Source organism: Triticum dicoccoides, chromosome 7B, assembly GCF_002162155.2.
Source record: "Triticum dicoccoides isolate Atlit2015 ecotype Zavitan chromosome 7B, WEW_v2.0, whole genome shotgun sequence".
Classification (NCBI taxonomy): Eukaryota; Viridiplantae; Streptophyta; class Magnoliopsida; order Poales; family Poaceae; genus Triticum; species Triticum dicoccoides.
The window spans coordinates 605,463,250-605,485,907 of record NC_041393.1 but is presented as its reverse complement, the minus strand read 5'-3'; positions in this window follow the sequence as shown (position 1 = coordinate 605,485,907).

Below are 22,658 nucleotides of genomic sequence, written 5' to 3'. Positions count from 1 at the left end.
ATTTTCATCAGCGGTGCTGGCATGTTCTTCAGTAGGCTGAGCAGATGCTTCAGCAGGAGTGACTTCAATGTGCACAGGAGCAGCAGCACTTGAAATGAATTTCTTCGTCAGGTTGACGAATCGGACCTTGGTGCCCTTCTAGTCAGCCTTGTAGGCTTCAAACTCTTCGTTGAGCTTCTTGATTTTAGTTTGTAGTGCGAGAAGCTCCTCAGGCGAAAGATTGAGGACGTTGTCCTTTAGGTAGCGCAGCTTTTTGTATTGCGCTTTCTTCAATGACCTTGCTTGGTCATACTTCCACTTTTCTTCTCCAATGAAAGCAGTCAAGACATGACTTTGACCAGGAGTGAGGTTCATCTCCGGCAAAGGAGTGTTTGGGTCCTTGTGCCATAGATCAATTAAGTCTAGGATCAACTTTGGATCCAGTAGCATTGGCACATTGCTGCCTTTGGCTCTAGCGGCCCTGGCCTGCCTGTCTCTGATGATTTGGGCAAGTTCTTCATCATCAGCCTCATCATCAGAAGGCACTTGAAAGGTGACCTGCTTCTTGTGAGGACTAGGTCGAGGGCCTCGTCTAGCAGTAGCCTTTTTCTTCAGCAGAGAGGGGCCAGTTGAAGAATTTGGTGCAGCAGAGGAACTTGCAGATGCTCCTGAGGCAATTGATAATCCTGTAGTCCTTTGACATGTGGTGAGATGCACAGGTGCAGAGGATTTGGTTGGAGCAGCTGAGGACTTTTACGGAGGAGCTGAAGACTTTGTAGGAGGAGCAGTTTGAGGAATTAGCCGTGAGGGCATTGAAGAATCTGGCCGTGAGGGCATTGAAGAATCTGGACGTGAGGGCATTGAGGTTGAATCACTTGGCTTGAAAGCAGGCTTCTTAGGCATGGCCTTCCTTGGCTTGCTTGTAGAGGCCTCAGCAGCAGTAGCAGCAGCAACAGAGTCTTCATTAAATTTCATCACTGCTTCTCTTGCCTGTTTTGTCAGTTTGGCTTGGCGCTTTGCCCATTCATCAAGATAATCCTCACCGCGCTTGAGACTGGTGGGGTCTGCCAATTGGCCAGGTCTCAAAGGAGGTCTTGGGCATGGAGGGTTGAGAGCGAATTTCTTCATATACTTGGGAGTAACATATCTGTACTCCCTCCATTTGCGTGCCCATCTCCTCTCTATCCTTTGTATGCGCACCTTGCGCTGATTTTTGTCCTCCTTGCCAAATTTGGCCTCATCAGGAGTGCAATAATCTTTGTATATGTCATCAGGGATTTCAAAAGCAGTATTGACCTCAGGCCTTTTTCCACCCTTCTGTGGCTTCTTACCGTCAGCCATTTTCTTCAGCTGAGGAATATGAACAACTGAAGTTTCTGAAGAGGTGTGCAACTTTTCTTTGAGGAACGCTGAACATGAGTTAAGTTGATGAGAACCTAGTTATTCAGCAGCGGACATGTGCACCTATGAACAGAGTATAGTTGCGAGGAATTTGGAGAGGTCATATGCGTTCTCAGAAGGTTTTTCAAAAAGAACAAGTTTGAGGAATTTGACCAGATGAGTCTTGAAGAATTTCACTAAGCGTTCTTTGCCTTAGGTTCCAGAGTTGTATAGATTGAAAATCCACACAGTTGAGGAATCTTGAAGAAAAATTATTGCTTAGAAAAACGAATCAAGAGCAGATGACATGTGGGGTGTTCAGTGTGTGAAGATTTGAAGAAAAAACACTTTTGAAGATTTTCAAGAAAACATTTGAATCAAAGTGGGCAGTAAAAGTAACTTTTAATTACCCCTTGATGAAGAACACGATGAACTGGGAAGTGTAGATGTGAAGTTCATCAGTTCAGATCTTCCACGCCCTAACTCGATAGAGGAAGACAGCTACGGCGGCGGCAGAGTGAAGAAATCCGTAACCGGCGTGAGTATGACGGCAACAAGGTCGAGGCAATGAAGCTCTTCCTCATCGGCAACGATGAAGTAGCGGCGGCGCTAGGGTTTGAGAAGCTCGAGCGGGAGTGAGAACGAGCAAAGTAAAAAATGAAGTGAGGAAGAGGCTGGGGTATTTATAGTGGGAGTGAAAAACTGTACGCCCGAGGAAATCAAACGAACGTGCCCCTGGCCCTTCTCATTCGCGTGACATGTGTCACCCACGTACTGTGAGGTGGCGATCATGAGATCGTGGGTGAATAGGTAAGTATTATCGTGGAATGCGGAACAGTTTGAGCGGCAAAACCGAAAATTTAGATAAGATAAGTTAAAAGTTCCGTTCACAATTTCTTCAGCTGACAAAGACACAGTGAAGATTTTGAATGAGTTTCAAACAAAACGCATATGAAGAATTTGTGAAAAGATTGGGTTGAGTTTAGCATAGAGGGGGAAGGGTCCGATCACATTCACTTAGCAGAGAATATCAACTTGAAGAAATAGCAATAAGTGAATGCTGTAGAGGACATAAACTCACCGTATAAGAAAGCTGACTTCAGACACCGCATACAATTGTCGTAGGGCTCTGAGAGTCAATTTCTTCGTTAATTTCTTCACACTTAGAGGGTTAGTCTTCATTAATTGAAGAAAAACGTTACTTTGTGTGTTGCGCATCTAAGTCATCAATTTTGCATAAGTGTTAGGATGAGTGTCCTTTTCAAAGAACATTCGAAGATTCTAGGATATTTAGCTCACACCTCAACTTGCTAAATCTCTTCTCATCCAAGGGCTTAGTGAAGATATCGGCTAGCTGTTCTTTAGTTCGTACATGCTCAATGGAGATGTCGCCCTTCAACACATGATCACGAAGAAAATGATGATGAATCTGGATGTGCTTGGTCTTTGAATGCTGAACTGGGTTATGAGCAATCTTGATAGCGCTCTCATTGTCGCAGTAGAGAGGCACATTCTTCACGTTGATGCCATAGTCCTTGAGTGTTTACTTCATCCATAGTAATTGAGCATAGCACGATCCAGCAACAATGTACTCAGCTTCTGCAGTGGAGAGTGATACGCAGTTCTGTTTCTTCGAGGACCAACAGACCAAAGATCGTCCGAGGAAATGACATGCGCCTGATGTTGACTTGCGGCCCACACGGTCACCAGCATAGTCAGAGTCTGAATATCCAACGAGATCAAAAGCCGAGCGCTTGGGATACCATAATCCAAGTGTTGGTGTGTGAGCTAGATATCGAAGAATATGCTTCACGACCTTATGGTGTGATTCCTTCGGTATAGCTTGAAATCGGGCACACATGCAAACACTAAGCATAATATCTGGCCTAGATGCACATAGGTACAATAAAGAACCAATCATGGAGCGGTATACCTTTTGATCGAAGTCGATACCATTTTCATCAGCGCATAGATGGCCACTTGTGGGCATAGGAATTTTGACCCCTTTGCAGTCTTGCATGCCGAATTTCCTCAATACATCCTTGAGGTATTTCTCCTGAGATATGAATATGCCATTTCGCTGTTGACAAATTTGAAGACCTAAAAAGAATTTCAATTCTCCCATCATAGACATTTGATATTATTCACTCATCATATAGGCAAATTCATCACTATAACGTTGGTCAGTACAACCAAAGATAATATCATCAACATATATTTGGCACACAAACAATTCACCATCATAAGACTTAGTGAAAAGAGTTGGGTTGAGTGAACCGGGTTTGAAGCCTTTCTTCATGAGGAATCCCTTCAAAGTATCATACCACGCCCGAGGGGCCTGCTTGAGGCCATACAGGGCCTTGTTGAGTCTGAAGACTTTGTCAGGATGCTTTGGATCTTCAAAACCTGGGGGTTGAGCAACATATACTTCTTCCTCAAGCTTACCATTGAGGAATGCAGTTTTCACATCCATTTGATATAAAGTGATATTATGATGGTTAGCATAAGCAAGTAATATGAGAATAGCCTCAAGTCTAGCAACAGGTGCAAAAGTTTCATCGAAATCAATTCCTTCAACCTGTGTGTAGCCTTGAGCTAAAAGCCATGCCTTATTCCTCACCACAAGGATGTTTTCATCTTGCTTGTTACGGTAGATCCACTTTGTGCCAATGATGTTGTGCTTGCGAGGATCTGAACGATTGACTAGTTCCCAGACGTTGTTGAGCTCGAACTGATGTAATTCTTCTTGCGTAGCTTGAATCCACTCAGGCTCTAGAAATGCTTCATCTACCTTAGTGGGCTCTGTGATAGAGACAAAAGCAAAGTTCCCACAAAAGTTAGACAAATGTGAAGCTTTTGAGTGTGTGAGAGGACCTGGTGCTTCAATGTCATCGGTGATCTTCTCGACTCGCACTTCGTTTGCAATGCGAGGATGAGCAGGTTGCCATCGAGGAATTTGATCTGCATTATCTTCAGGACCATTTTCCTTAGCACCATTTTCTTCAGGTGCTCCAGCTTGACGTTCTTCATGTTCTGGAATGAATTTTTCAGCAAATTCTTCGGTAGGAATGATATCCTCAGTAGCCTTGAACTTGATAGATTCCTCAGGTGCTAGTTCATCTATCACAGAAGGTAGGTGCTCTCTTTGCGAGCCATTAGTTTCATCGAACTGCACATGTATAGTTTCAACAACTTTGTGAAGAACGCTGTTGAAGACTCTGTAGGTGTGCGAGTCCTTTCCGTAACCAAGCATAAAACCCTCATGTGCTTTCGGTGAGAATTTGGAAGTGTGATGAGGATCTCTAATCCAACATTTAGCACCAAAGACTTTGAAATAAATCACATTGGGCTTTTTTTTAGTGAGGAGTTCATAAGCAGTCTTCTTGAAGAATTTGTGAAGATATACTCTGTTGATGACGTGGCATGCAGTATCAACTGCATCAATCCAGAAACAACGAGGCGTCTTGTATTCATCAAGCATAGTGCGAGCCATCTCAGCAAGAGTTCTGTTCTTGCGTTCCACAATGCCATTCTGCTGAGGAGTATAAGGAGAAGATAACTCATGAGTAATACCAAGTTCATCAAGATAGCCATCAAGACTAGAATTCTTGAACTCGGTCCCATTGTCAGTTCTGATGTGCTTGATCTTCACACCAAAGTTGGTTGAAACCCTCGAGGAAAATCATTTGAAGACTTCTTGCACTTCATGTTTGTAAGTGGCAATGTGTACCCATGTGTAATGAGAATAATCATCAACAATTACAAAGCCATATTGAGTTGCATCATTTAAAATTGCAGAATAATGATTAGGACCAAAGAGATCCATGTGAAGCAATTCAAATGGTCGAGTGGTAGTCATGATAGTCTTCGCTGGATGCTTGGCCTTTGTCATCTTTCTAGCTTCATAGGCTTCGCATAAATGATTCTTGAGGAATTTGACATTGTCAATGCCAATGACATGCTTATTCTTCGCAAGTGTGTGCAGATTCCTCATGCCAGCATGACCAAGTCGTCGATGCCATAGTCAGCCTTCTGAAGCTTTTGCAAGTAGGCATACGGCCGGTTGTGGTCCTGTAGATAAATCAACAATGTACAAGTCTCCTCTCCTAAAGCCTTCGAAGACTTTGGAATTGTCAGCTTCCAAGATCACAACACAATGATATCTGCCAAAGACAACAACCATATCGAGATCACAAAGCATTGAGACAGACATGAGGTTGTATCCTAAGGATTCGACAAGCATGACTTTGTCCATGTGTCTATCCTTTGAGATTGCAACCTTACCTAGACCCAATACCTAACTTTTGCCTTTGTCAGCAAAGATGATATGCTTCAGATGCGACGATGATAAGGGAGCATCCATCAATAGATTCTTGTCACCAGTCATTTGATTCGTACATCCACTATTGAGGACCCACTCATTGGCTTTGGGTTGATCATCCTGCAGATGAATTAGTGCAACTTACGAACTCATATACTTCATCAGTGAAGAATATGACATCAATATCATCAGATCAATTTCATCAAGCAGCAAAACAGATAAAACAGTATGAGAACGTGAGAAATGAAAGTTCATTTCTTCATGATTAGCCTGCGTCCTTTCAGGCAATTTCAGGTCTCCAGCAAATTCTTCAGATGTTTAAAACACGTCTGGAGACCTGACCCTACATAAGAGATTAGTTCCTTTTCTTCACCACCCACATCTGAAGGGGTGGCAAAGAGTTCATCACTCTGCGAGCACCATATGAGAACGGTGGCATAGAAGCTAGTCCACTTTGTTTCACATATGAGGGGTTAGGATAAGCATATGAATAGGCAGAGAAATTCTTCGAGGACTTATGAACATAATGATTAGAAGAATAATGCTCATATTCATAGGCCTTAGCCTTTCCCTGCGAAACACAGGGGTTAGCACGATGATAATCATGTGGGGGATTTGATCCTTTTGAGGAATTTGATCCATGTGAAGAATTTGATCTGGGGTTCCTATTTTTCACAGGTGGTGTCATGAGGACATTCACCTAAAGACTTTCAAGGCAACTTTTGGGAACCCAGATTTTCTTCATAGGGGAACCATTCCTGCAGTTAGTGCCAACATATCTAGCAAATACTTCACCATTCTGATTTTTGAACAATTTATAGTTGGAGTCAAATGACTCATCAGAAGAATGAGGAGATTCACATGTAAAGCCAGATAAATTGGATGGATCAACTGGAGATCCCTTTGCAGCAACCCATAAGGTTTTGGGGTACTGCTCAAGCTTCCAATATGTTCCATCAGCATTGAGTTTCCTCTCAAAGGCAGTACCCTCTTTCCTAGGGTTCCTGTTGAGGATCTGCTTTTTAAGCACATCAAAAGAGTCTGATGCCCTTTGAGGCTTTTGTACATGCATGTCATGTACAATTCCTTCAACCCTGCATCATCAGTGATACTAGCAATGTCCTCAGATGAGGAATTAGTGATAGCAGAGATAGGTGAAGATTTTGTAGCATTAGAAGCATTTGAACATTCAGGTGAAGAATTAGCAGATTCACATTCAATGCACTTCAGACATGGAGGAACAAATTCTTCTTGAGTAGTGATGATTTGTTGAGCAAGTAATGAATCACGCTCCTTCTGAAGATCTTCATAACTCACTCTTAGCTTCTCAAGATCATGCTTTCTTTGAAGAAATTCATAAGAAAGCTTCTCGTGATCAGATAAGAGAGTGTTATGATGACCTTGAAGGTTATCAAACTTGGACTGAAGTCTCTAAAGATTTTCAGTCAAGTCTTTAGTGCGATCCATTTCTTCACCCAACATATCATCACTTTTGTCTAGCAGGTTTTGAACCTTTTCAATAGCCTTTTGTTGTTTTACATCAATCTTAGCAAGTTTAGAGTAGCTGGGCTTGAGGTTTTCACCAGATTCATCCTCACTAGATTCAGAAGAGGGGTATTTAGTTACCTTGGCACCCTTTGCCATGAAGCAGTAGGTGGGAGCGTAGTCATCATTGCCTTCATCAGCATTGTTGGTGTTGCCATTTTCTTCAGAGCTGAAGATAGACTTGCTGACGAATGCAGTAGCAAGAGTTAGGCTTGCCACACCAGACTCGGACTCCTCGAAGGCCTCCTCTTCCTCATGTTCCTCAAATTCAGCCTCAGAGTCCATTTCCTTGCCAATGAATGCCCGAGCCTTCTTGGAGCTGCTCTTCTTGTGAGATGAAGATTTTGAGGATTTTGATGATGAAGACTTTGAATATTTCTTCTTCTTCTTGGCATCATTAGAACTGTCATCCTTGTACTTCTTCTTCTTTAATTCCTTATCCCACTGAGGACAATCTTGAATGTAGTGACCAGTCTTCTTGCATTTGTGGCATAGCCTCTTCTTGTAGTCACTGGATGAGGAATCATTGCTCCTTGAGGATTTTCCAAAGCAACCACATCTTGGGAACTTCTGAAATTTCTTCACGAGCAGTGCTAGTTCCTGGCTCAGTTCATCAGGATCACCAAGGCTGCTGCCAGAGTCTTCATCTTCAGACTCAGAGACTGCCTTGGCCTTCAGAGCACGTGGTTTGCCATAGCTCAAACCATAGAGATCTCTCTTCTCAGCAAGCTGGAACTCATGAGTGTTTAGCCTCTCGAGGATATTAGCAAGATCAAGTGACTTGTAATCAGCACGCTCTTGAATCATCAGTGCCAGTGTATCAAATGAAGAATCAAGCAATCTCGGCAATTTCTTCACCACCTCATGGTCGGTGATGTCAGTGGCGCCAAGTGCTTGAAGCTCATTTGAGATGTCAGTGAGGCGATCGAAAGTTTGCTGAACATTTTCATTGTTGAGTCTTTTGAAGTGGTTGAAGAGATTGCGAAGAACGTCAACACGAGAGTCACGTCGTGTTGAGACTCCTTCATTTACTTTGGACAGCCTATCCCAGATAAGCTTAGCAGTTTCCAAAGCACTCACTCTTCCATACTGCCCTTTGCTTAGATGGCCACATATGATGTTCTTCGCTTGAGAATCGAGTTGGTTGAATCTCTTCACATCAGTAGCGTTCAGAGAAGGTGTGACTGAGGGAACGCCATTTTCCACAACATACCAGAGATCATTATCAATTGCCTCAAGATGCATTCACATCTTATTCTTCCAGTAGGGGTAGTCCATCCCATCGAAGGTAGGACACCCAGCAGAGACCTTGATCATACCTACGGTCGACATAACTAAAACTCCAGGTGGTTAAACCAAAATCACACAGAACAAGGGAGTACCTTGCTCTGATACCAATTGAAAGTGCGTTATATCGACTAGAGGGGGGTGAATAGGCGATTTTTATGAATTCTTCACTAAGGAATTTGCTGGTGAGGAAATTCCTTAACGAAGAACTACTTGCAGCGGAATAAGTACTCAGAAGTAAGCATAACAGAAAACAAGCATAGTCATCATGATGAAATGAAGACAAGCACAGAGTACAGAAAGCGTAAACACATGATAACACAGAATGAAGACAGACATACTAAAGAAATTAAACTGAGGAAATTGAGGAAGTCTTCAGTCAAAGTCTTCAAACAGATATGAACAAGTACACAACATGTGAAATGAGGAATTGAAAGGGTTGAGGAAATAGAATCAGTAAGCTTGGTGAACACAATGCTTTGGTAGACCAGTTCCAACTGCTGTCTTAGTTGTATGTCTAGTTGGAGCGGCTAGGTATTTAAACCTGAGGACACACAGTCCCGGACACCCAGTCCTGAACACATAGTCCAGGACAAACAGTCCTCACCATATTCTCCTTGAGCTAAAGTCATACAGACCTCGCCCAATCACTCGTGGTAAGTCTTTAGGTGACTTCCGAACCTTCACAAACTCGGTCACTCGATGATCCACAATTCCTCTTTGATGCTCTAGACCTTGACGCCTAACCATCTGGAAGAAGCACAGTCTTCAAAGGAAACAAGCGTCGGATCCACGCAGGATCAATATCTTCAGTGATGCTCAATCACTTTGGGTTTGAAGGTGTTTGGGTTTGGGTTTTCGGTATTTCCTCACTTGATGATTTTCACTCGAAGTCCTCGGAGGATGGGTTGCTCTCAAATGATAAGTGTCAGTTTCTCTCAGAGCATCCAACCAGCTAGTGGTTGTAGGGGGCGGCTATTTATAGCCTAGGGAGCAGCCCAACATGATAATACATAAATGCCCTTCAATAATATGACCGTTAGGTGGGCAGATATTTTGGGACAGCTGGCGCGTAGCACAACAACGGTCGGAATTTTGACTCTCAAATTCCTTAGGGCTATCATGTTCCTCATTGTGTAGGCAATCCGCACTGGAGAATTCCTAACTCCCAAGTCAGAACAAATTCCTCAGAGACCAGAAGAACTTCTTCTATGTCACTGAAGAATATGACTGAACTGTGTGAGATTTCCAATGGCTTCACTCGAAGGGATTGGTAGGTGTAGGATTTTGAGTTGAGCATCACATGGAAATTTTTCCTTAGTATTTCCTCGACCCCCTTTAACAGTACGGTGTTTCCTATGACTCAAGAAAGAGAAAATGAAACTAAGAAAACAAAAGTCTTCACGCTTCATGTTCCTCGAATGATTGCTAAGTCTTCAAGATCACACCAATTTCTTCACTTTCAAAGTCTTCAGAAAGTCTTCAGAAATCCAAAGTCTTTAGTCGAAGAACTTCATTTTTAGGGGTCGACTTTCTCTGTAAATATCAAACTCCTCATAGACTTATAGACCTGTGTACACTCACAAACGCATCAGTCTCTTAACCTATAAGTCTTCAATACACCAAAATCACTAAGGGGCACTAGATGCACTTACAATCACGCCGCACTGAGAGCACCACAGCGGTGGACGACGGCGAGGCCTAGGAAGGGGACGACGTGGAGCCGGGGAAGACGCGGCAGTGGAAGCCCGCATGGAGAGGAGTACGAGGGTTCACCGGTTCAGCTGCGGTGTGAGGCTGCCGTCGCCGCAGAATAACAAGGGGTGTGGGTGAGTAGAGGGATGCCCTGGCCAGCGGTGGGAGTAGTAGGGGGCGCTGAGGCCTGCGTGACAGCACACCCGACCACGGGAGGCGGGAGCAGGTGGTCCCGCAGGCGCTGCTTTGGCGGTTAGAGCAAGAAGATCAGAGATTGAAGAAACACGACGGCTGTTGGATATCACGTCTGCTACAATCGTTTGTTGACATATATAATAACTAAAAAAATCTTGCATACATGTCAACTAAACAGGCCCACCAGTCAGACCACTCCCTCTTTTTTTAATAATTTATATATAGCTCATGGCAACTTCTTATGCAATTTATTGCAGTCGTTTTTTTGGTTGGCCAGGGCCAATTTCACATATTTCTATGGGTTCCAAACTATTTTTAATACCGAAATGTCGAGCCAGATTTAAAGTACTTTGAAGATATATTTAAATTAGGTTAATGCCCAGGGAAATAGGAATCTGAAAATGTGAAAAAATTCAGAAATTATAAAGTAATTGCCAATTTGTCATCCGTTTTTATATTTATAACCCATTTCATATTACTTTCAAGATTTGCAGGCGTCTTAAAAGAGTTGCAGCCCATCAGGGCATAGAAAAATAAGTTGGCTTGGATTGGGTATTCTTCAGAAAAAATAAACTGGGCTCATTTTCACAAAGATAAGATAGCTGGGTTAGTCACATGGTGAACATAAAATATAAGCCTGGGCTAGACGGGCCACAACCCAGTTCAAACCCTGCTCCGTCTCAATAATAAAAAGAATACTGCTCGAGCAGCTACGTCCCATGTGTGAGCTGATCTTGTGTTGTTCTCTTCTCTATTGACTATATACGCTCACAATGTCGTGGGTCCCAGATGTCAGGAAAACACTAGGAGGAAGCATTTTATTTTTCCATACGCTGACGTGGTGGGCCCCTACTGTCATCCTATCCACGTACTTCTGCCAATTCCTGTTGTTTGTTGACCATGTTGACAACGCGAGAGGGCGGCCGCGCGAGCGCACCAAACCGCGCGGAGGACGTCGACATTAACAATGTGGGAGACGGTTGGGCGGCGATGCGTGTGCTGAGGCGCAACCAGCCGTGGGAGGCGGAAGCAGGTGGCCCCGCTGGCGCTAGTTTAGTTTTGGCTGCTGGAGGAAGACAAGACTGAAGAAACACGACAGACTGTAAAAGCAGCAGGAGTACTTAACAACCTTAACTGAAACCAGCAGGGGCACTTAACAACCAAAGCTGAAAGCAGTATGAGTACTTATACAGGTTCAACCGTACAAAGCACGCCTCGAACAGTGCTACTTTGCCTATAGTTAACCAAGGGTGAGGCCGCCAAGCCCCAGGACAAGACCCAGGCGCCACCCCACGCATCCACAACCTTCTGAAAGCGGCTTCATCTTGCAATGTGGTCAATAAACAGGATATTTGCTTTAGAGCCATGGAAAAGCATGAACATAATCTTCTATCCTATTCTCCAAGATGGACGAGCCTTCATTATTTGAGACCACCCATGAATAAGTATCTTTTCACCTCCAAGGGGAATTGAGTAGGTCGACATAAACATCATGTTGTGACCAAGCGCAAGTCTGACCCGACCATGGTCAGGCATCTATATAGGAACAATAGAACTGGGCAGTTTTTGTTTCAAGAAGATCACAGCTGTAAAACTGTGTATAAGCAATAGTTTATGAACAACATATATAACAGAAAACAACACGTACCATAAGTTTCTCGACACAGTTGGACCTGTTCAACGAGTGCAGCAGTGGCACACATATCCCATGTGGCCTTCCACCATTGAAACGCCCCACAAGGACCTCAAGATGATCTATAAAGTGTAGGAACTTGTGGATATCGTCCCAGTCAACTTCAGTGCCATGAGTAACAGCCTAGTTACTACAGAATAACAAACGAGCAGCCTGCTTAACTCTGAAAAAACCTACACGTGCCACCAATTATAAGAAAATATTAGTTAGAAGTAGCATCTTCGTGAGAGATTCATTGCTACTTATAAATTTAAATTGTGATTAGTTAGACATAATAGGTGGATTAAGAAGTAATCGAGGCAACAAGCAAGAACCAGATGCAAAACTAACATGGATGAACAATTGGAACGATGTCGGGGTGGAAGATCGCAGTGAAGATGAGACCAGGTTCTGCTATTTCCATCAACATTCATGCGCCAACTTTCAGTCCGTAACACTTGAGAAAGTTTATCCAAGTTCGGCCATAAAAAAAACAGTGATCTTCTTGGTTCATGAAGCCAACTCGGAACTTATATCCATGGCTTGTCTTCACCGTGACCATTAAACTAGTGTATTCAGTTATGGCAAGGCCGAGCATCTTGAGTACATGTGTTCTGGCAGAGCAAATAATACACTCCAGGAAAAATAATATGAGAACACAATGCATTCCCTATCCAAATCTAGAAATAACTTCCTCCTTCACATCAGTGTTGACCGTCGTACTAGTAGTACCTTTTATCCAAATATAGCAATCCAAATTTCCAAATTAGTCGACAACATGTTCAAAAGAACCCCACCCTCCTGGATTGAAAAGAGGATTCTAGGAACATACTGTGCGTGTTTCAAAATCCTGTGTTAGGATGAGAAGCAATAAGTGTGCTGTCTCGCTGAGGGCGCAGAAACCTATAGGGTACTCACACTTCGGGCACTGCAATTGAAACACACTAGATTCAGTAGGAAGAAAAAAGCATCAACGGCAGCGGCGGCCATCCTAGGATTACCTGCGACCAAGGGACTTGGATTTATCGGGGATGGATGAAGAATTCATACCTGGTTCTCCATGAGAATACCCTATGCAATCTCCGAGAGGGGGTTTTCTCTAAACAAGCAGATGAGGGAGAAGGGGATTCAGGCCCAGTGAAATATTGCCGCTTCGTCCGTCCAGCTTACTGCTAAAGCTGGAAAGGGGGGGGGGTTGTGATTTGACGGCTCATTGGGCATTATTGTGGCACTACGACCGGGGTGTGTCTACCGTGCAGTTGTGCACTCTAATTTGTGCATATAGCACGTGGACCCCATTGCCGGTTGCCCCACATATCAGCGAAAGGAAGTAGAAAGACAGGAGTAACTAGTTACACATAAATATATATTTTGACAGAGAGATACTCCCTCTGTAAAGAAATATACAAATCTTTTATATCACAACTTTATACATAAGAAAAATCAAGGGGAATATATAACATATATAATTATAAAAATAGAGTTGTTTTTAACATAGTATAGACAAGTTGGTGATGATGGTGTGCCTGCCATCCTGCAATATAGGCCGTCCGATTTATATCTGACGGATAGGAAGGAAACTATGGCAATTTTGCAAAAAGGTACCCACACACCTCTCCACATTTGCAAATAAGGCCTTCCCTCATTCATTCTTTTCTCTCACAGGATAAAATACTCATACAAATGCATCTTGATGTTACGTGCAACGCACGGGCATTATGGGGGTTCAGCTTTTCTTATGGGGGTTCAGCTGAGAATATAATACCCAGACAGGCTCATGGTTCTGGACTTTGGGCCATAGGCCCACCTTGCATGTTTGGGGGCCCATGTGTTCTACCTCAGCGCTTTTCATATTGCAAGCGATCGGTACTGCGCTGGTTTTAGATGCTGTCGCAAGGCGAATACACAAAATTGAATAATGCATGGCAGCTGTTGGAATGAAATCGAACAACAGTTCCTAACCAGCAATCAAAGTTGTAATTCTATCAACGATATACCATGTGATAAATAATACTGTTGTACTACTTATACACACAGGACACTTGTTTCACCATGCCAGATTATTACATCAAAGTCTCTCGGAGGATAGATCAGTTCGGCAGTTGCGTGCTGCTACTGAAGAATTTCAAAGTTGATTTGGACCAGCTCTCCTTGCCGAGAAAGTTCGATTTTGACATCATCCCCTACCGCAAGATATGATTTAGACTTGAACCTTGACCATCCTTTAGCATCAATCATCATGCGACCATCCTTTGTACTTATGGTATATTGAGCAGGTTCATTCACACCAAGGCCGCGCATGGTAAGAGAAACTTGGCCGCGGTCGCCCGGATTGTTGAACGACTCCCTCGTTTCTCTAGGAATTCTCTGTTTGCAAACAAGAAGACATACCAAAACAGTTAGATCAACACAGTGAATCATGTGAAACAACGTGAAAAGAAAAAAGAACGAAGCACTTGGGCGACCAATGCTTACCAAGAAGGTGGACATGTCGGTTTTTGTAGGGACTTTGGTATATGAAGTGTGAACTGCAGCCCAGTCTGTTGCCGATGCAACTGCACGGGCCGGAGCAGATATAAGTGCAAGTGTTGGTGTAGGTGCCAAAGCCGCTGCTGCTGCCGGAGATGGTGCTCCTTGTAGAGCTGGTGCCGGTGTTGGAGCAGGTGCCGGTGTCGATGCCCGATCCTCCGGTAGATCAGACTGATCCGCTGACGCGGTCGGTACCCAATCCTCAGCTGGATTAGACTGAGGTGCTGCCGCTGTCAGTGCTAGAGCAACTGCCGGTGCTCGATCCGTTGCTGAAGGTGGTACCGATGTGCGAGACAGCGGTGATCGTGTCTGGTCTGCTATGATCAACTTTCTAACTTGACTAGGATCCGTGATCGTGATCCAGTTTTTTTCTTCATTTCTTTTAAACGCGAGAAGGACTAATTGTGGCATTTTTGTTAAACCAAATTGCAGTTCATCATAGGGATTCAGCTTGTACTCAGAAAACAGACTGATCCAATTTTTTCCGGTAATATAAGTGATGGACAGTGCCTTCGTTACTGACACGACATAAGAAGTGAAACCCGCAAAAATATCCATCGTAGAGCAAACCAAACGGTTTATTCTGTGATGAATGTCACATGGCAAAACCTGCATCGTAAAATTGCAGGAAAAGAAAGAAAACATGACATTAAATCAATAAGATTTAGACAGTAAATCAATAAGATTTACTTGATGTGACACGAGTGAATCCTTACCAGGAAATCACTATGTTGAAGTACTAAACAGAAGATTGATCGTCCAACTATGGGTGGCATGCAGGGGCCCCTCCTACTCCCACAAGCAAGATAGTCCAAAGGTCGTGACAAATCGTATGGACCGAACATCCATGGGACTGGAAATCCTGGTGGGTGCGATAAACCCTGCAATGCATACATATATTGGATTGTAACCATAATTGATAAACCGTCCTCACAAAAAAGATGATCCGGATACTTCAAACTATACGGACTGAATCGAGTGGACAGACATTAACATAGACCGTTCTCAGGACTGACCACACACCAAAAGCGGCAGTACTAATAAACAATACAGGGTTCACAAACACAAAACAAGTACTGAACAATAGTACTTACTACAGACAAGCAAAGTTGCACTAATTAAACTCTGCAGACTATTTCTTGCCACTGACCTACGGGATGAACCCCGCATAACTGACTAGGCCATGGACTTCGTGAGAGATGTCTACATGCACCATCACCATCTTGTCAACCTTGGAGAACCTAATAGAGTGGTCTTTCCACTGATAAACATGATGATGAAGACATGCCGCATCAGATTCGTTGGGAAGCTTTACTAGAACCACACCCTTCGTAATCGAAGGCACAACCAGGAAATTGTTGTGGTCAAGTACAGTCTCGAGAACACGCCTGACAACAATGCTACAGGAAAACACTAGTTTAGGACACGTGGCGACAAGGACACAATAGCTGGATAGTTTAGTAGTAGAACTCATCCCCATGTCTTCCAGTTCATACGGCATGACTTTGAGAACTTCATCTCCACCGCGGACCTGGTTCTAATTCAAACAGAAACCATATTTTATTACTACCTCCGTTCAGAAATATAAGATGATTTTCGATATTATACTCCATATATGACTACATATACGCACAAAAATGAGTGAACAAAGACACTAGAACATGTCTTCAAAGGCATGACAGCAGAGGAATTACTTGTAATATCCATAACACAAGTTACTGAGGCAAATATACCCTCTTCAAAGGTAGCATTGATGTTCATAAAGTACTCCCTCCTTCCCAAAATTCTTGTCTTAGATTTGTCTAGATACGGATGTATCAAGTCACATTTTAGTATTAGATACATCCGTATCTAGACAAATCTAAGACAAGAAATTTGGGACAGAGGGAGTAGTTGAAAGTAATCTATAAGAAATCAGTGTCAACCTCTCACATGTTTTGGTCAAAATAGGAATTTAGAACCATCATTTGGCACACTAAAATCACATGCAAGATCACCCAGAAAGTTGTACTACCAGTACTAGTACTGCGTGTTAGATGAAAAAACACGATCAAGATCGAGAAAAAGATCGTCAACAAGAGACATTACCTAGACTTGCTTAATGAGGGATCCCGGAGAGGCAGGCTTTGACAAGGCGATGGCTTTGAGCTTGTCTGCGGTAGTCTCGGCGGTGTGCTTGCGCTTCTTCGTACCATGAGCCTCGATGGTTTTGGCTAGAGCCATAGAGATCACGTCGGCCGGTGCTCCAGCGTCCATCCAAGAGAGGAAGCTGAGAGAGAAGAGTGAAAGGAGGAACGAGATGAGGGAGAAGCGAAGCGAGAGGGGGTTTTATTCAAGAGAGGAAGCTGTGAGAGAAGAGTGAAATGATGGTTGCTTCGTCCGTCCAACTTACTGCTGGAAAGGAGGGGGTTTTGTGATTTGACGGCTCATTGGGCATTACTGCGGCGCTTCGATCGGGGTAGTCTACCGTCACTCTGCTACAGAGTAATTTAGTGCATGGCTGGTGGGCCCAGGTGCTGGCTGTCCCACACGTCAGCGAAAGTGAGTAATTTAGTGCATGGCTAGAGGAGGATCCGCACGGTAGAGTGTGTCCACTGTTTTTCTAAAGAAAAAAAATGATTACAGCAAGTGTTTCCACTCTGACGACGGAGGAGTGCAAAACACGGCAACCACTTGAACATACACAATGCTCCTACTACTAGGCATGCGCAGTGGTTCATACGTCAGTACTAGACAATCTTGTTGCTAGTGTAGTAAGATATGACGATAACAAATGATGTTGTGCGCATGTCAACTACTCCTATATGTAACATAGTACCGCTTTTTCGACTGTCCGGTCGAGAATGAACGGTGAGATCAATGTTAACAGAAGTAGGTCTACAGTGCATGGAGAGTACGGTGCTACAGTACTCCACGAAACATGAACCATATGAAGCACGAATAGTGTTAGGCAGGGTGTATGAAGGGTGCACGGGATGGGAGCAAAAGTTCCCTTCTCGACCCACTTTTGGGTGTTTGGAAGAGTACATGAAGGGTGCATGAGTCCACACTAGTAGGTTAACAAAAATACACAAAGAGGAAACAACTATATTGAGATGAGAATGCAACCAAATACACCCACACGCTTTGTGCTACAGTGACTGATCTGCACCATCTGAGCTTGATCCAACGGTCATGTTGCGCCAAGACATGGACATGCCCATGCAGAGGGCGCCTAAACACCACTGAAGTCCCTCTGCTTCTCGAGGCGCACGATGTTGGTGATGCAGGGTGCAACCGCCCGCAGAGCCTGCTCCCGGTCGACGGGAGCCAGCTCGTCAAAGACGGCGTCCAATGGCACGAATGGATTTCGGTGACGGAGCCCTAAAAGGATTCGCCCGGCAACGGCGACGGCAACTCGCAACCCCTCCTTGTCCAGCTCAGGCCCCACCATCGCGCGGAGACGGCTCAGCTCCTCGGAGATATATGTGAAATAGGAGACCAGGTCAGGAAGCCGCAACTCGTTGAAGTTGACCGGGTGGTCAAACGGGTTTAGCACGACGGCCGGCATCGTCGCGCTGGCACGACGGTAGGCATTGCGCAGCCACAACACGTGCGTGTCAACTTGGTTAACCAAGTGGCTGAGGCGATCCTGGACCTCATCACGATCGGCCCGCTCGCGCTCCAGCTGGCTCCCCTGGCGGCCTATCGTATCTCCCGCTTTCTGCAACAATGCCGCCGACGCCTCGAGCATCTTTGTGGTGGACGCCTGCCGCTTTTGAAGCTCCGTGAACTCCCGAACATAACAGAGGAGCATGGCACTCCTCTCCTCCTTGAGCTCACGGAACTCCACGTCCTTGGCCCTTAGCTCCGCATTCTTGGCATGGAGCTCCTGTGTCAGGCGCCTCACCACAGACTCCGTGATCTGCTGCACCGCCATGGCACCAGGTAGAAGCAATGGGAAGAGGAAGCAAAGGGGGCGAAACGGCTAAAAGGAAATGCAATCTACAGGAAGGCAGAGGGAGCCAGCCGAGGAGCGGGGAACCTTTTGATTTTCACCACAGAAAAACACCAGTCGACGACTTCTCACATCAGGGAGCAGTGGGTTTTACAAGCGGAGTCATCGTTGAGGGAGTCCTGGATAAGGGGGTATCAAGACAGCTGGACTATATGCTTTGTCCGGATTGTTGGACTATGAAGATACAAGATTGAAGACTTCGTCCCGTGTCCAGATGGGACTCTCCTTTGCGTGGAAGGCAAGCTTGGCGATTCGGATGACACATCTCCTTCTCTGTAACCGACTCTGTGTAACCCTAGCCCCCTCCGGTGTCTATATAAACTGGAGGGTTTAGTCCATAGGACAAGAACAATTATAATCATAGGCTAGCTTTTAGGGTTTAGCCTCTATGATCTCGTGGTAGATCAACTCTTGTAATACTCATATCATCAAGATCAATCAAGCAGGAAGTAGGGTATTACCTCCATCAAGAGGGGCTGAACCTGGGTAAACATCTTGTCCCAGTCTCCTGTTACCATTAGCCTTAGACGCATAGTTCGGGACCCCCTACCCGAGATCCACCGGTTTTGACACCGACATTGGTGTTTTCATTGAGAGTTCCTCTGTGTCGTTGCTGCAAGGCTCGATGGCTTCCTCAACCTTCCACAACGCAGTCCAGGGCGAGACCTTTCTCCCCGGACAAATCTTTGTGTTCGGCGGCTTCGCACTATGGGCCAACTAGCTTGGCCATCTGGAGCAGATCGACAACCACGCCCCTGGCCATCAGGTCAGGTTCGGTAACTTGAATTATACAGCCGATATCCGCGGAGACTTGATCTTCAACGGATTCGGGCCTGCATCAGGAGCGCTGAATGATCACGACCTAAATCTGCTAGCGGACAGTATTCGGGATATCGCCCCCTGCAGCTGCTCCGGACCTAAATCCGGGGCAGATCACGTCGTCCGAGGACGGGTGGATGGACCCCGCCATGGAGGCTGCGTACTCTTCGGCGATATAGCCAAACACAGATTCAGCCGTTAAGGAAATCTGCATCACCGGACCCCCAGACCTGTGTCCGGATGTGGGTTCCGAACCGCGCACGCCCGGGCCCATCGAGTTCGATTGGGCTCCAGTAATGGAGTTCACCATCGTGGATATCTTTCAGCACTCCCCCCTTGGCGATGTTCTAAACTCATTAAGGTCTCTCTCTCTCTCTCTCTGTCAGGAGATTCCTGGCCGAACTATGTCCGGCTCGAGTGGGAAGCAGGCGACGAAGAAATTCGTTACCTACCCACCACCCACTCAATAGCCAATGTCGATGATTTGATCGATGTGCTTGACTTCAACTCCGAAGACATCGACGGTATAGACGACGATGCAGGAGAAGAACAAGAACCACCGCCCACAAGGCGCTGGACAACCACCTCTTGGTATGATATATATGGTGGACACCCCCAAAGAAAACAATGGCGATGAGGCAACAGAAGATAACCCCTTAGGGAAGAAATCAAAGCATGGGCATCATTGGCGCCGCTCTAAGCCCCGCCACAGGAGAAGAAAACAATCCAGATGGTGCCGAAGAAGAATACAGTCCTGATCAGCCAACCTTCGAGCAGGCCTAACAGGAACACGGGCAGGTCAGCCCAGATGAACAGGCGACGGACGGATACTTGGAGGACGACAACTATATGCCTCCCTCCGAAGATGAGGTGATCCTCGGCGATGATGAATTCGGCGTACCGGAGGATCCCATAAAGCATGAGCACTTTAAGCACCGGCTTATAGCCACCGCAAGAAGCCTGAAAAAGAAGCAGCAACAACTCCAAGCTGATCAAAATCTTCTCACAGATAGATGGTCCGAGGTCCTGGCGGCCGAGGAATACGGACTCAAGCCCCCCACCAAAGGTTACCCAAAGCACAAGTTGCTACCTCAACTAGAGGAGGAGGCCGTAAATCCTTCACTACCAGCACAAGAACAGGCTGACCGGCCACCTCGTGGCCGGGATAAAACGGCGTATCAGACCGAATACCAGCCCGCACCCTGACGCCAGTTCACTATGGCTCGGGGCAATACGCAGGACCTGCGAGATCTATTGGAAAACAAAGTAGGACAACCAAGATCGATCTATGGATCATGGGGGCACGCCCCAACACTCGACGATGACCGTCATGCCAGATACACTCACAACAAGTCCGACTGGGCCGAACATAGCCGGCCAGACATAGCCGCTCTGCGTAGCGACATAGCCCAGCACAGAGGCGCCGTACACCCCCTCTGCTTCACTGATGAAGCAATGGATCACGAATTTCCAAAAGGGTTTAAACCCGTAAACATCGAGTCATACGATGGCACGACAGACCCTGCAGTATGGATCAAAGATTTCCTTCTCCACATTCACATGGCCCGCGGTGATGACCTACATGCCATCAAGTATCTTCCCCTCAAACTCAAAGGACCGGCTCGACACTGGCTGAATAGCCTACTGGCAAACTCCATCGGCAGTTGGGAAAACCCGGAGGACGCATTCCTCAACAACTTCCAAGGCACCTATAGGCAACCACCGGATGCTGATGACTTAAGTCACATTACCCAATAGCCCGGAGAGTCAGCCAGGAGATTTTGGACTCGGTTCCTAATAAAAAAGAACCAAACCGCCAACTGTCCAGATACCGAAGCCATAGCAGCCTTCAAATACAATATCCGGGACGAGGGGCTCGCCCGATACCTCGGCCAAGAGAAACCAAAATCCATGGCGGCCCTAACAACACTCATTACCCACTTTTGTGCGGGTGAAGATAGCTGGTTGGCTCACAGTAACAAAGCAAACATCCCTAGCACATCAAAGGCCAGAGATAGCATCCATAAACCTCGATGCAATAAACATAAGCGTCCCAAGAATAATGATGACGCCCGCGACACGGCAGTCAATGCCAGATTCCGTGGCTCCCAGTCCAGTCAGCAGAAAAAGCCACTTCAAAAAGGCAATTCGGGCCCATCCGGCCTGGACCGCATACTCGACCGTACATGCCAAATTCATGGTACCCCAGGAACGGCGGCCAATCATTCCAATAGAGAATGCCGGGCCTTGAAACAAGCCGGCCAGTCACACGCTGAAAACAATAAAGGGGCCTCAAAGCAATGCAATACAGAGCAAAAGAAACCCCTACGCAAACCAACACGGTGAGCGTTGTCACCGGATTACCGAATAATCACCATACAGGAGAGTCAGTCTTCGACATTATCCCCCTATACAACAACTATTACGTACTTCTGGGACGAACCACGTTGGCTCGATTCAACATGGTACCACACCAGGCCCACGTGACATAGTCAAAAGTACTGGCAAAGCTGAACCTCGCTTCGGTGCCGAAGAGCATGCGGCCGCTGACGCAGCGAGTTGTGCCTCTTTACCGAACCTAGATTCGACAGCCAACCCCCCGGACACCAATAAAGGAGTCCGAACTACTTCATGACAGGATAGCTCAGCTCGACTAGGAGCCAGCCAAAACATCCCGACATAAGTTGGGAAGGGCCACACCCTGCGGTTCAGCCGCTCCGTGGCGCACATACATCACTCATCATTCTCTTTGCAGGTTCCCTTTTATGGATAATAGGACTGGCACCATGGAATTAGCTCGGACGTGCAAAGGGGGAATCTTTGAACATTCCCCCCAAAGACAATCCAGACATACTTCGGATTCACACAGCTCCTTCCCGCCCAATCTAAGCAGGTCACGCCGTCATACCTCCCTTTTTACAACATGAGCAGTACCCATACGCATAGACGTATTACTCGAATACAACATGTAGAGTTATATGACGCTGATCCGCTATCATTTCTCATTGACATTTTTAGTCATAAACGGCACCCGAATATCGTGTTATGCCTTAAAACGGCAAGGGGCTTCATTGTACCCGCACTATGGCAACAAAGTCCGACCACCTTCTTGGTCGCTCGGCACCCCGAACTTATAGCATATATGCATTAGCTCCGAATCATGTCTTGGGTCATTGGTTGGGTTTGCCCGGCTCCCATGTTTTGGTACCTCACGTTCCGCAATATCGGCTAAGGTAGCG